Source organism: Aquarana catesbeiana, linkage group LG08 (assembly GCF_042186555.1).
Source record: "Aquarana catesbeiana isolate 2022-GZ linkage group LG08, ASM4218655v1, whole genome shotgun sequence".
Lineage (NCBI taxonomy): Eukaryota > Metazoa > Chordata > Amphibia > Anura > Ranidae > Aquarana > Aquarana catesbeiana.
In genome coordinates this window covers 188,393,145-188,405,896 of record NC_133331.1, presented here as the reverse complement: position 1 = coordinate 188,405,896, position 12,752 = coordinate 188,393,145, and the positions used below count along the sequence as shown (strand labels likewise).

Sequence of the window (12,752 nt, the reverse complement as noted above, 5' to 3'; positions counted from 1 at the left end):
TCTCTGGGGAGAAGTAACACCAAATAGGCAAAATATCATACTAATACCAAGATTAGCTGGACTTAATATTTTTACATAAATGTGAACTGATCAATTTACCAAAAATGCCCATGAGTATCCAGGGACCAATACAGTGCAAATGTACAAGAAGATTAATTAACACATAAGACAATAATGACTGGCGTTACAGCAAAAAAGTTAAAAAAGGTTGACAAAATACAATTTAATTCCAAGGAATCCATACCCATATGATGCTATAATAAGGTACTGAATAGCTTCATGCATTTAAAGAAGCCACTTTGTCAAAAGCGAAGTTGCTAGCGGCACAAGGTGCTTTTATAAAGATGTAAAAACATGTTATAATGAATGTCAATGCTCTGGAGATATTAACCACAAAAAAAAATTATATTATAATATAGATATTAATGAAAATATATATGGACAATATGAAATGAGACTAATTTGAAAGTAAATGAAAATAATTATGCATAAAAAAAGAATAATAGTGCAAAAATATATATATTATTTTATTATATTTCAGCATATTTTCTTACATGGATCTCACCTTAGCTACCCCATATGCCAAGAACCTAACAATCAAAATTAGGACTTTTATCCTATTTATTTTTTGTACTTTTTATTGTTCTTTTGTTGTGTTGCATTATTCTTGTTAACTCCATGATTAGTGTACTTGTACGTCAGTGCACTTATTTAGCATTTCAAAGATCAATAAACATATTATAGTACCTCACTAAAGCCAATCAGCAACTTTTTTGCTACAGCTCGAAATGGATAAAAGACAAAATGTGATTCATTAAATTAGATCTAAACCCAATCACTAAAATTTCACATTTGCATTAATGTGCCTTTCACATTAGTGTACCGATTTGGTCCGTCTGTCAGTTTTTCAGGTGAACCCAATCGGACCCTCCATTCTCCTCCTATGGAGCGGCAGGTGTCAATGGACATGTGTCTGTTGACACCCACCTACATCTGATCCGATCCTATCTACTAAAAACAGATGGACAGAGATCTGTTCCCTGTTCGTCTGGTGGATTGGATGGCAGGCAAGAGTAAACAGACAGGCTGTCCATTTACAACCGACTGCCCATAGAGGAGAGCGGGCTGTGTCTGTGTCCACTTTGCATAAGCGGAGCATGGAAGTGGAAGGGGCCTTAATGTAATTTCAAAATAATTTCAATTATCTTTAGCTTATATTAAAATAATACCTAACATGAAGGTCTTTATTCAGGCATTTCTTTATAGAGTGTCATATGTTTTCCCAATGGAGACTACAAGCAGCTGCAAGTATCATCCATAAATAAATCAAAAATTCTTAGTTCTCTAGCCCCATATATTAATTTGCTTGCTTGCATAGACAGCATAAACCAGGGAAAGTCAAGCTGTCAATCATAGTGTTTACATCAAACCCATCCTCCCTTCCTATTAGTCATATGTCACTGCATAATGTATATGTCAGCAGCTGGGGGGATGGTTAGAGATGTGGTCAATCTGTGCACTTTCAGAAAAAAATATATAATTTTCTTCTTTGCAATAGCACTTAGACTGAAACCACTAACGTGGCTGAGTATGCTTACATACTTGGGGAATGAAAAAGTTAAAACCTGTAGAAATTAATGTGATAAAGATGTGTGATGACAAAGTAATAGGACCGGAATATCACCATACTACAGTCAAATTTGTCAACCCATAGCTAATTAAAAGTAGAACTAAGCTCTCTCAATCATCATTAACTATTTTTAATCCTTATGCTTCTAGACTTAGTAAATAGATAGAAGATATATTATATTTACTTGTTTTAGGCTTTTTTTATTTTTACAATTGTTATGTTGCTTAATAGGCCAAAATGATGTCCTACATCCCAGAAGTCTTCATGGGCATTTTTATCTTTCATCTGGAGGAGGGGAGGAGGGGCTTCCTAAGCTAAGCACACTGTCTTGCCTGCATGCCTGAGATAAGGACAGATGGATTCCAGGGAGTAAATGCTACAGGAACCATCTGCCCTTACTCAAGATGGCTACGTCTAGATTCCCTAGGGAGTGTTTTTCAAAGTTATTTCTCACCAAAATAAAGCATGGAGACATGGGTGGAAGTGTGAGTTTGCTGTAAATATTATACATACATTTATTGTTTTTTCAATTTGTGGTGCTTAAATACAGTTAAGTTCCACTTTAAGCCTGTTGAAGCATTGATAACACTGTCATTCTGTGGATCATGAAATGGCTGGGACCATGTGAAGCACCTGGATTAGAGAAAATAAAGTTCAGGCTTAATCTAACTCTGTTGTATATAGCACAAGAACAAGCATACCATAGTATATTCTGAATACTAGAACTACAATGGATTTGGTGTTAGCACAGATCATACATATTAATAAATCTAACCTTTATTTGGAACATTGCATGTAAACTTGGGAAGGAAAAGGCTCTTTGTGAAGGCTTGACTTCCATTAAACAGAACATGACTAATATGACCTGCCCTTGAGAGCTGCCAGCGGACTAGCTTTTAAAGATGTCCCTGTTTTTGCACATGTGTGTCAATCAGTGGATTTGTCATTTGGATTAACACACTTGAGCTGAAGCAGGAACATTCTTAAATCGTGGAGAACTGGAACTGTGACGATAATAGAAAAGTGACTTTATATAGAAAGGACCGTCTCAGCTATGGTAAAAAAAAGTTTTGTACACATGCTTGAGTTTTAACATTTTCTGTCATTTGTGATTTTTTTTAAACTATAAACTTTTATCATCAGGAGAATAAACTCAGGTACAGAACAAAAACCTGTACCAGTTAAGATAATGGGGTTGATTTAGTAATGGCAACTAGCCTGTTCATGTTGTGAGTGAATTTGCACTTTGCAAGTGAATTTACCCTTTACTTAGTGAATGATGTGAAGCTTAGATGAATCCTATCATCCCATCATGTGCAGGCAAAAATAATGTTTCTTTACTTTTCTTACATGTAATTGGACATTCTTCTCAAAGTGAAGTTCACCACATTAACAAAGCTAAGGTAAAATTTGTTTGCAAAACAAATATTCCCTTGCACAGTGAACAGCCTACATGCCTTTAGTGAATTATATTTTACTGCATAAAATCAGGTTCTAAATATCCACATATGGTAAAATGTGTTTCTGAGCTAGGACATGTACACCCCTAAGTGAAAATGTCCAAATTGTGCCCAGTTAGCCATTTTCCCTCCCTGGTGTCATGTGACTCGTTAGTATTACAAGGTCTCAGGTGTGAATGGGGAGCAGGTGTGGTAAATTTGGCGTTATGGCTCTCACTCTCTCATACTGGTCATTGGAAGTTCAACATGGCACCTCTTGGCAAAGAACTCTCTGAGGATCTGAAAAAAAGAATTGTTGCTCTTCGGAAAGCCATGAATTCAGAAGATGCAGTAAAAATCACACTATTTAATAAACATGTTAGAAATAGAGAAAACATAGTCAAAACATAGCCAGAGTTCGCTAACCAGGATGAGTAGTCAGAACAAGCCAGAGAAACAAGAGTCCAGAGATCAGAGAAGTTAGGTGCAGCAAACAGGATCATGAACCAGAAGGGAAGTCAGCCAAGCAAAAGTCTTTCACAGGAAAAATAGCAGAGAGAGTCCGGATATGTTGACAGAGGTGAGGGCCAAGAAGATCTGATCCATGCTAGCAGAGCTAACTGACGAGCAGGAAACGAAGACCAGGTGAGTCACTGTGGAATGAAGAGTCTTGGCAATTAACCGACAGCTGAGCACAGAGCTCTGAGAAGGAAGGGCTGAGCCCAGCCCTACCACAGACTAAGGACATGGATTACTGGAACCATGCCCTGTGGTCTGATGAGACCAAGATAAACTTATTTGGTTCAGATGGTGTCAAGCGTGTGTGGCGGCAAACAGGTGAGGAGTACAAAGATAAGTGTGTCTTGCCTACAGTCAAGAGATCAGAGAAGTTAGGTGCAGCAAACAGGATCATGAACCAGAAGGGAAGTCAGCCAAGCAAAAGTCTTTCACAGGAAAAATAGCAGAGAGAGTCCGGATATGTTGACAGAGGTGAGGGCCAAGAAGATCTGATCCATGCTAGCAGAGCTAACTGACGAGCAGGAAACGAAGACCAGGTGAGTCACTGTGGAATGAAGAGTCTTGGCAATTAACCGACAGCTGAGCACAGAGCTCTGAGAAGGAAGGGCTGAGCCCAGCCCTACCACAGACTAAGGACATGGATTACTGGAACCATGCCCTGTGGTCTGATGAGACCAAGATAAACTTATTTGGTTCAGATGGTGTCAAGCGTGTGTGGCGGCAAACAGGTGAGGAGTACAAAGATAAGTGTGTCTTGCCTACAGTCAAGCCTGGTGGTGAGAGTGTCATGGTCTTGGGCTGCATGAGTGCTGTCGGCACTGGGGAGCTACAGTTCGTTGAGGGAACCATGAATGCCAACATGTACTGTGAAATACTGAAGCAGAACATGATCCCCTCCCTTCGGAGACTGGGCCGCAAGGCAGTGTTCCAACATAATGACCCCAGACACACCTCCAAGATGACCACTGTCTTGCTAAAGAAGCTGAGGGTAAAGGTGATGAACTTTCCAAGCATTTCTGCAGACCTAAATCCTATTGAGCATCTGTGAGGCATCCTCAAGCGGAAGGTGGAGGAGAGCAAGGTCTCTAACATCCACCAGCTCCATGATGTCGTCATGGAGGAGTGGAAGAGGACTCCAGTGACAACCTGTGAAGCTCTATTGAACTCCATGCCCAAGAGGGTTAAGGCAGTGCTGGAAAATATTGGTGGCCACACAAAATATTAACACTTTGGGCCCAATTTTGACATTTTCACTTAGGTATGTACTCACTTTTGTTGCCAGCAGTTTAGACATTAATGGCTGTGTGTTGAGTTATTTTGAGGGGACAGCAAATTTACACTGTTATACAAGCTGTACACTCACTACTTTACATTGTATCAAAGTGTCATTTCTTCAGTGTTGTCACATGAAAAGATATAATAAAATATTTACAAAAAAGGGGTGTACTCACTTTTGTGAGATACTGTAATTACATTTTTTGGAAGCACATTTTTGGATTGTGATAAAGAAATACATTTGAATTCACAAGATAAAAAGGTGACACCATAGTAAGGTCTGTATTTGGAGGGTTGATAGTGGTAGTATCCATATTAATTCTTAGTTGCAGCAATAGGCAGAGTTAACCTAAAACTGTCCTGTGGAATGTACAAGTTCAACATTGATTTATGCTTAAATTGTCATGCTAAGCCATGTTGGTTTCAATCAAAAATGTTGGATTCTTTGACACTTTCAGTCCTTTTGACAACAGTCATCAGTTCCGATAGACATAGTGGATCTCCCCAGTGGGGGCACAAAGTAAAATATAAAATATAAAGCATGGGTGGGGTTCTTACCCTGCACTACTCTATCCACAAGTAAAATGAAAGGCGTTTGCTATACATACAATATGGGAGATAAATACACTTTTTGGAACCATCATTTTGGATTGTGATAAGGAAATGCACATCAATTGACTGAATTAAAAATGGGTTACATTTTTTGCAGCACATTCTTGGATTGTGATAAGGAAATATGCTTACCTTCTCCAGATAAAAGAGGTCACACCATGGTTGGGTCTGTATTTCATAGTGGTGTTAGTCATCTCAGTTCTTAGGTGCAGAATAGGCAGGGGTAAAATACAACTGTTCTATGGAAAGTCAGGGAATAAATTCATCAGCTTAGATGTATGCTTAAATGGTCATGCTGAGTCATGTAGGTGACAAATTTTGGGTTCTCTGTCACTCACTGTTAGTGTCTTTAAAAGTGGTCACAGACCAGATAGAATGGGTGAATCTCCCCAATGGGGGCACAACGATAAGTAAAAAGATGTGCAGAGTTCTAACCTCCCAATACTCTATCTACAACTAAATTAATAGTTCTGGCTATACATACAGATTAATATTTGGTAATTCACAGTATGGGAGATAAATACACTTTTTTAACCATAATTTTGAATTGTGATAAGGAAAATCAAATCATTTGACTATGTTAAAAATTACATTTTTTTGGAAGCACATTTTTGGATCGTGATAAGGAACTACATTGGGATCCACTGGGCAAAAGACGTGATACTTTAGTTGACTTGCTAATAAATGGAAGCAGACCTTGAATAAGTGTCTCGTGTTGTGGGTATATCTTCAAGCATATTTCCTTTTTGTAGAATAGGAGTGTTAAATTGAGACTGGATTATAATCTCAGTAATGTTTAATTTCAACCTATGATGTGCTTCTTTGAGTTAGTGGTGCATCACACCCACCATTGACAAAGCAGTGTCCATTATATCATTCAGTTTTCACTGACCCAAATAGAACCAAGTGGAACTAAAGTTTGCAGCAAATACCTCCACTGCAGTGATGGAATCTTTGCAAGCATCTTAGCTGGTGCTAATGTCTTTCCCTGATCTTCTACTGTGTTCCGCATCATCTTGGTTAGCTAACCCACAATGCTGTAACTTATCTGCATGTGCAGGAGAATAATTTTATCTCAGCACCTAGACACACCAATACAGTACATTACATAGTTAGTCAGGTTGAAAAAAAAGACACAAGTCCATCTAGTTTAACCAAAAAAAAAAAAAAAGAAATCATACAAACCCATGTACACAATCCTATTCCCACAGTTGATCCAAAGCCGAAAAACCCCAGCAAAGCATGATCCAATTTGCTTACAGCAGGGGAAAAAATCCTTCCTGATCCCCTGAGAGGCAATCGGATATTCCCTGGATTAATTTTACCAAAAATGTTAGTACAAAATTATACTATGTACATTTAGGAAATATTCCAGGCCTTTTTTAAAGCAATCTACTGAGCTGGCCTGAACCACCTCTGATGGGGAGTCTATTCCACATTTTCATAGCTCTTACTGTGAAGAAACCTTTCCTTATTTGGAGATGAAATCTCTCTTCCTCTAGAAGTAAAGAGTGCCCCCTTGTCCTCTGATGACCTTAAAGTGAATAACTCAACACCAAGTTCACTATATGGACCCCTTATTTATTTGTACATGTTGATCATATCCCTCCTTAATCTCATCTTCTCAAGAGAGAATAAACTCAGTTCCTCTAATGTTTCCTCATAGCTGAGCTCCTCCATGCCTCTTATCAGTTTGGTTGCTCGTCTCTGCACTTTCTTTGATATCTTTTTTGAGAACTGGTGCCCAAAACTGAACTGCCTATTCCAAATGAGGTCTTACTAATGATTTGTACAGGGGCAAAATTATCTCTCTCTCTCTGGAGTCCATGCCTATCTTCATACAAGAATGGACTTTGCTCGCTTTGGAAACAGCAGTTTGGCATTGCATGCTATTATTAAGCTTATGATCTACCAAAACCTCCAGATCCTTCTCCACCATTGGTTCTCCCAGTTATACTCCCCCTAGTATGTATGATGTATGCATATTCCTAGCCCCCAAGTGTATAACTTTACATTTATCAACATTAAACCTCATTTGCCACATAGTTGCCCAATTAAACAGTGCATTGAGGTCGACTTGTAAGTTAGAGACATCTTGTAAGCACATTATTCCACTGCATAGCTTGGTATCATCTGCAAAGACTGAAATGGTACTTTTAATTCCAGACCCTATATCATTAATAAAGATATTAAAAAGTACATAGAGATGTGCATATGCTATCAGGCAAAACATTTATTGCACTTTAGAGTACAATGATGGTTTACATTCAAAATTAGTCTACTAAGAAGACAGTTTTCATACATTAATTTAACTGCAGTGGTGATTACTGTTTTCTATAAATTCATACTACTGAAGTGTAAGAGGCTTTGAATTATTGTTCGTTCATAAAAAGGTCATATAAAAATATGCAATCCCCATAAGTTATTTTTTGCTAAAATTGCCGGAATAGAGTGCTGTTACCAGCAAGATTAATTGGAGTAGAGTTTTATATCAGCAGTGGATCTATTACAAGACTGATGGCTTGATTCCCACTGTGCTATTATACAGCTTGATAATGTCTTAGAATATTTTTAAAATTTAGTTCTCAAAGTTTTATTTGCGAGAAAGGAGAAAAGAAAAAATACCTTTTTGTTCAAATTTGTCAGGGATTCATCACAAAGTAAACAACAGTGGTGTTTAATACCATGAGATGTAATGTTTTGTTAAGACTGCTAAAATGGTAATAAATTAAATATTTTGGCAAATGGTTCTATTTTTTGTGATCAGGGTTCCCGATTATTTGATTTTTCCTGCTGTTAAATATGAATGCCACAAAAACAGGACATGCTAATTAATATTTTGTGTTGTGAACCCTAGCACCCAGTGAACCCAGTTGTAATGATCACTGACTTAAAGTGATTGTAAAGTCTAGTTTTTTTTGCACAGAGCAGCCCAGATCCTCCTCTTCTCATGTCCCTCTTCTGTGCTCCTGATTCCTCCCTCCTGTTAAATGCCCCCACAACAAGCAGCTTGAGACGAGTCACAGCTCCCTCAGTTCATTCAGACACTGGGCCATGGCCCGGCCCCTGCCCCCTTTCTCTCCTGATTTGCTAGTCGACTTTGATTAACAGCAGCGGGAGCCAATGGCGCTGCTGCTGTGTCTCAGCCAATCAGGAGGGAGAGTCTTGGCCAGCCGTGACACTCTTGGACATCCCAGGACATAGAGGGGGCTCAGGTAAGTATGAAGGGGGCTGCTGCACACAGAAGACTTTTTATCCTAATGAATAGAATGCATTAAGATAAAAAAAAGTATAACTTTACAACCCCTTCAAGTGCCATTAAACAAGATCTATATTCGCTAAAAATAATCTATACACATCCACTACTTAATGGCTCTGTAATCTATTTTTAATGACATTGTTTCTTACTGTGGTTCTAAAGGTTGAAGGTTTTTTACCTTCATGCAATGCATGAAGGTAAAGAACCTTCTGTATGCAGCACCCCCCCGGCCCCCAGTCCTTACCTGAGCTCCCTCCGATCCAGCGATGTTCATGATAGTCTCGGCTGTCCCGGGACTCTCTCCTCATTGGCTGAGACAGCAGTGGGAGTCCATTGGCTCCCGCTGATGTCAATCACAGCCAGTGAGCCAATGAGCAGAGAGCGGGGGGGGCAAGCCACGGCCCTTTGTGTCTTATGGACTCGTAGAGCAGTGGCTCGGGAGTGAGCATGCAGCAGTGCAAGCGGCCTTCTCTGGGGGCACCACTCAAGTAGGGGAGGAGCCAGGAGCACCAGCAGGGGAGCCAAAATGAAGAGGATCAGGGCTGCTCTGTGCAAAACCACAGAGCATGTAAGTAGAACAGGTTTGTTTAAAAAAAAAAAAAAAAACAAAGCTTTAATACCACTGTAACCACTCCTTTTCCCTCTTAATTCCATTTGGCATGAACAGTGCATATTAGCTGTGGTCATGTGCATGGATCGATTCATACTACATATCTCATAGACCATAGTCCATAGCAACAGTGTGTAAAAGAGGGTGGATACATTCCTACATACCGTACAGTGCTATCATAGAGAACAAATGTAGCTACCCTCAAACAGGAGGTCAAATCACTACAGAAAAAAGAAGGAAGTTTTTGATTTGGAAGATGCTATTCTTTATTTATTTATTTATTTCAGGTACTTATATAGCGCCGTCAATTTACGCAGCGCTTTACATATACATTGTACATTCACATCAGTCCCTACCCTCAAGGAGCTTAAAATCTAAGGTCCCTAACTCACATTCATACATACTAGGGACAATTTAGACAGGATCCACTTAACCTACCAGCATGTCTTTGGAGTGTGGGAGGAAACCGGAGTACCCGGAGGAAACCCACGCAGGCACAGGGAGAACATGCAAACTCCAGGCAGGTAGTGTCGTGGGTGGGATTCGAACCAGCGACCCTTCTTACTGCTAGGCGAAAGTGCTATCCACTGCACCACTGTGCTGTACTGCACTGCACTGCACTGTACTGTACTGTACTGCAAAAAAATATGTAAAAATAATTCAAACCATGCAGTCACTGAGCAGTAATTCAGTCCGCAGTTCATGATCAGAGTAGTTTGTGTTTTAGACAATGTTGCTTGTCTGACCTGCTGACCCCACTCTCTTCCCCTCCCATCTGTGACACCGCAGCCATTTCTTTTCAGTGTACTTCTTTTAATCCCAGTTGATCTCTCTGACATGCTGTGAAGGGTAAACATTACCTGTCAATGGAGCAAAGGCATTGACTGTGTATCTATGTGTTACAACCTGCAGGTACACTCCAAATGCTGCAGAGAAGTCACATTATTTTGGAGGGTATTTTTCTGGGAGGAACCAGGAACAAAGTAAAGGGGAAGAGACCAGATCTAAGAAAGGTGGATGATTATTGACATTTATCCCTTCCCCCAGAATGTCCAGAGGTATCAAAAATGTGCTTAAAGTTGGTCAAACACAGCTCAAATTTTGGGTGATTTAGCAGTTGGAAATTCTTTATTTATTTATTTATTTCAGGTACTTATATAGCGCCGTCAATTTACGCAGCGCTTTACATATACATTGTACATTCACATCAGTCCCTACCCTCAAGGAGCTTAAAATCTAAGGTCCCTAACTCACATTCATACATACTAGGGACAATTTAGACAGGATCCACTTAACCTACCAGCATGTCTTTGGAGTGTGGGAGGAAACCGGAGTACCCGGAGGACACCCACGCAGGCACAGGGAGAACATGCAAACTCCAGGCAGGTAGTGTCGTGGTTGGGATTCGAACCAGCGACCCTTCTTACTGCTAGGCGGGAGTGCTACCCACTACACCACTGTGAACTATAGGGGCTGCCATGGCTGACATTTCTCTGAGTATGCTAGTTGACTGGCTGTTGACCTACTGACTTTAATACTTTCTGAACCACAGACCCAGTGCAGGTAATTTAAAAGCGGCGTCTAAGGATAGAGATATGAGAGCTGATAAGGGTGATTTGTTTTTAAAGTGTAGGCTTCCAAGCTGTCATTCCAATCCTTTTATATGTTTTTGAGTGACTTTTTTTTACAAAGAATTAAAATTTTGGTTGACTTTTTTATCTGTTTTTGATCTGTTTCTCCTTTCTGAATTTCTGTGGTTTGAGCTACTGTTGGGTGGCATGGTTCTGTGTACATTGATCAGGCGCTGGGTTTTACCTCCTGTTTGAACTGCTCAGGTTCCTGCCAATCCGCCCTGAACCTAAGTGTTATGCATTTGCACCTGTGGCTTAGTGTTCGAGCATTGGGTCTCCATGCTGAAGCTGGACTCTCCTGTTCCTTTGGTGTTTGGTATTACTTTATTCTGTGTTTTTGATCCTGTCTTTGTTCTCTGTGTTTCCCTCTGGCTGTGCAGTTATATCCCCTTTGGTTTCTGTCAGTAAAATCCTTTATTTCCTGTTGCTGTGTGTACCTCCCTCAGTGTAGTCTTCGTGCATATCCCGTGTCCTTCCAGCATACTATTTAGCTGCACTGCGCCCACACAGGTGTGCTAGAGAGCTGCAACCTGGGGGCTGCCACCCAGTGCAACATCCACACCTCCAGTGGCTCTGGTGAAGACCGGGTGGCTCCTTAGTCCCTGTGACTCTGGCACACCTTTGTTGAATGCGGTCACACTGCTCCCACACCCTTTGAGGACCTGTACCCAGGAACACCTGTTTAGTTGATGCATTGGTTGATAGATCTTGAGTTACAGTCCCAGGTGATCTTACCTTCCGAGCTTGGAATTGGGTGCCCATCGAGGAAAGCCTTGCTGGGTGAGAGCAGCCTTGCCAGAGCTATTTAGCTTGTTTGAAGTTTTCCTTGGTTTTGTTACATTCATTTCTGTATTTATCTTTTCTTTCTTACAACAGCCTGTAAAGTCATACTACCATCATGGTTTAAACATTTAGGTTGACATGCAGTAGCTATGGTTATTCAAAGCCCTTCTCCTAACAATTATTTTTTATTTCCAGAGGGCCCCCATAAGGTTCTATAAATAAAAAACAGCTCATGCTGCAATATTCACCTTTTTCTGTAGCTACCTTCCTCCATACCTTTTTTTTGCCTACAAGTTGTCCACCATCTTCTGGGTTATCACACAGTGCTCTTTATTCATAGGATGCCTAAGCAGAGTGTAGCACTGATATCTTAAGTTTAGTGCTGATCTCTGCATCTGGGGGATCCCCACTGCCAACAAACTCTTAAGATGTACATTTCCCAGTGTGTCACATACCCAACCTAAAAACTTCAGGAAATGGTTTAATATATTAAACACCAGCATATTATACCAAGGTGATGCTTTGGTAGTGGGGAGTCATATAGAGTGTAAATGTGATAGCCTTTGGACTGCGAGACAAAAATAAGGGGACGAGCTGTCACCAGGACAGGATAAAAGTAGCCTGACGTAAACTCTAGCCTTATACCATTTTACTACAAAAAAGTTTCTGTTGCAGTCAGCTGGGGTGGGTTGATTTTATTCCTTTCCTGACCCATCCAAAAAAGTAGATGGAGTTATGATTTAAAGCGGGGTTCCACTCACATTTTTAACTTAATCTTACCCCCTTCAGTTAATTGCATAGGTGTTCAAATGCCGCACGAAACATTTTTTATCGCTGTAATTACCTTTATATTGTACTTTATTGTGGCACTTCCTGTCTCTCCTCCCATGGGATTAGGCGTGTTTATTGCTTTTCCCCGGCGCTGCACTGTCTCCTGGGAGCTTAGTGTCAGGCTTCCCAAGATTCAGTGCGGAAACAATGATCATGCGTGTGA

At 40.2% G+C, this 12,752-nt stretch overlaps 1 protein-coding gene across 3 annotated transcripts in view; it reads left to right on the top strand.

The window, feature by feature from the left end:
* Positions 1-12,752, top strand: part of GRID1 (glutamate ionotropic receptor delta type subunit 1) — a 1,972,711-nt gene that overhangs the window by 616,667 nt on the left and 1,343,292 nt on the right. The window lies entirely within an intron of this gene.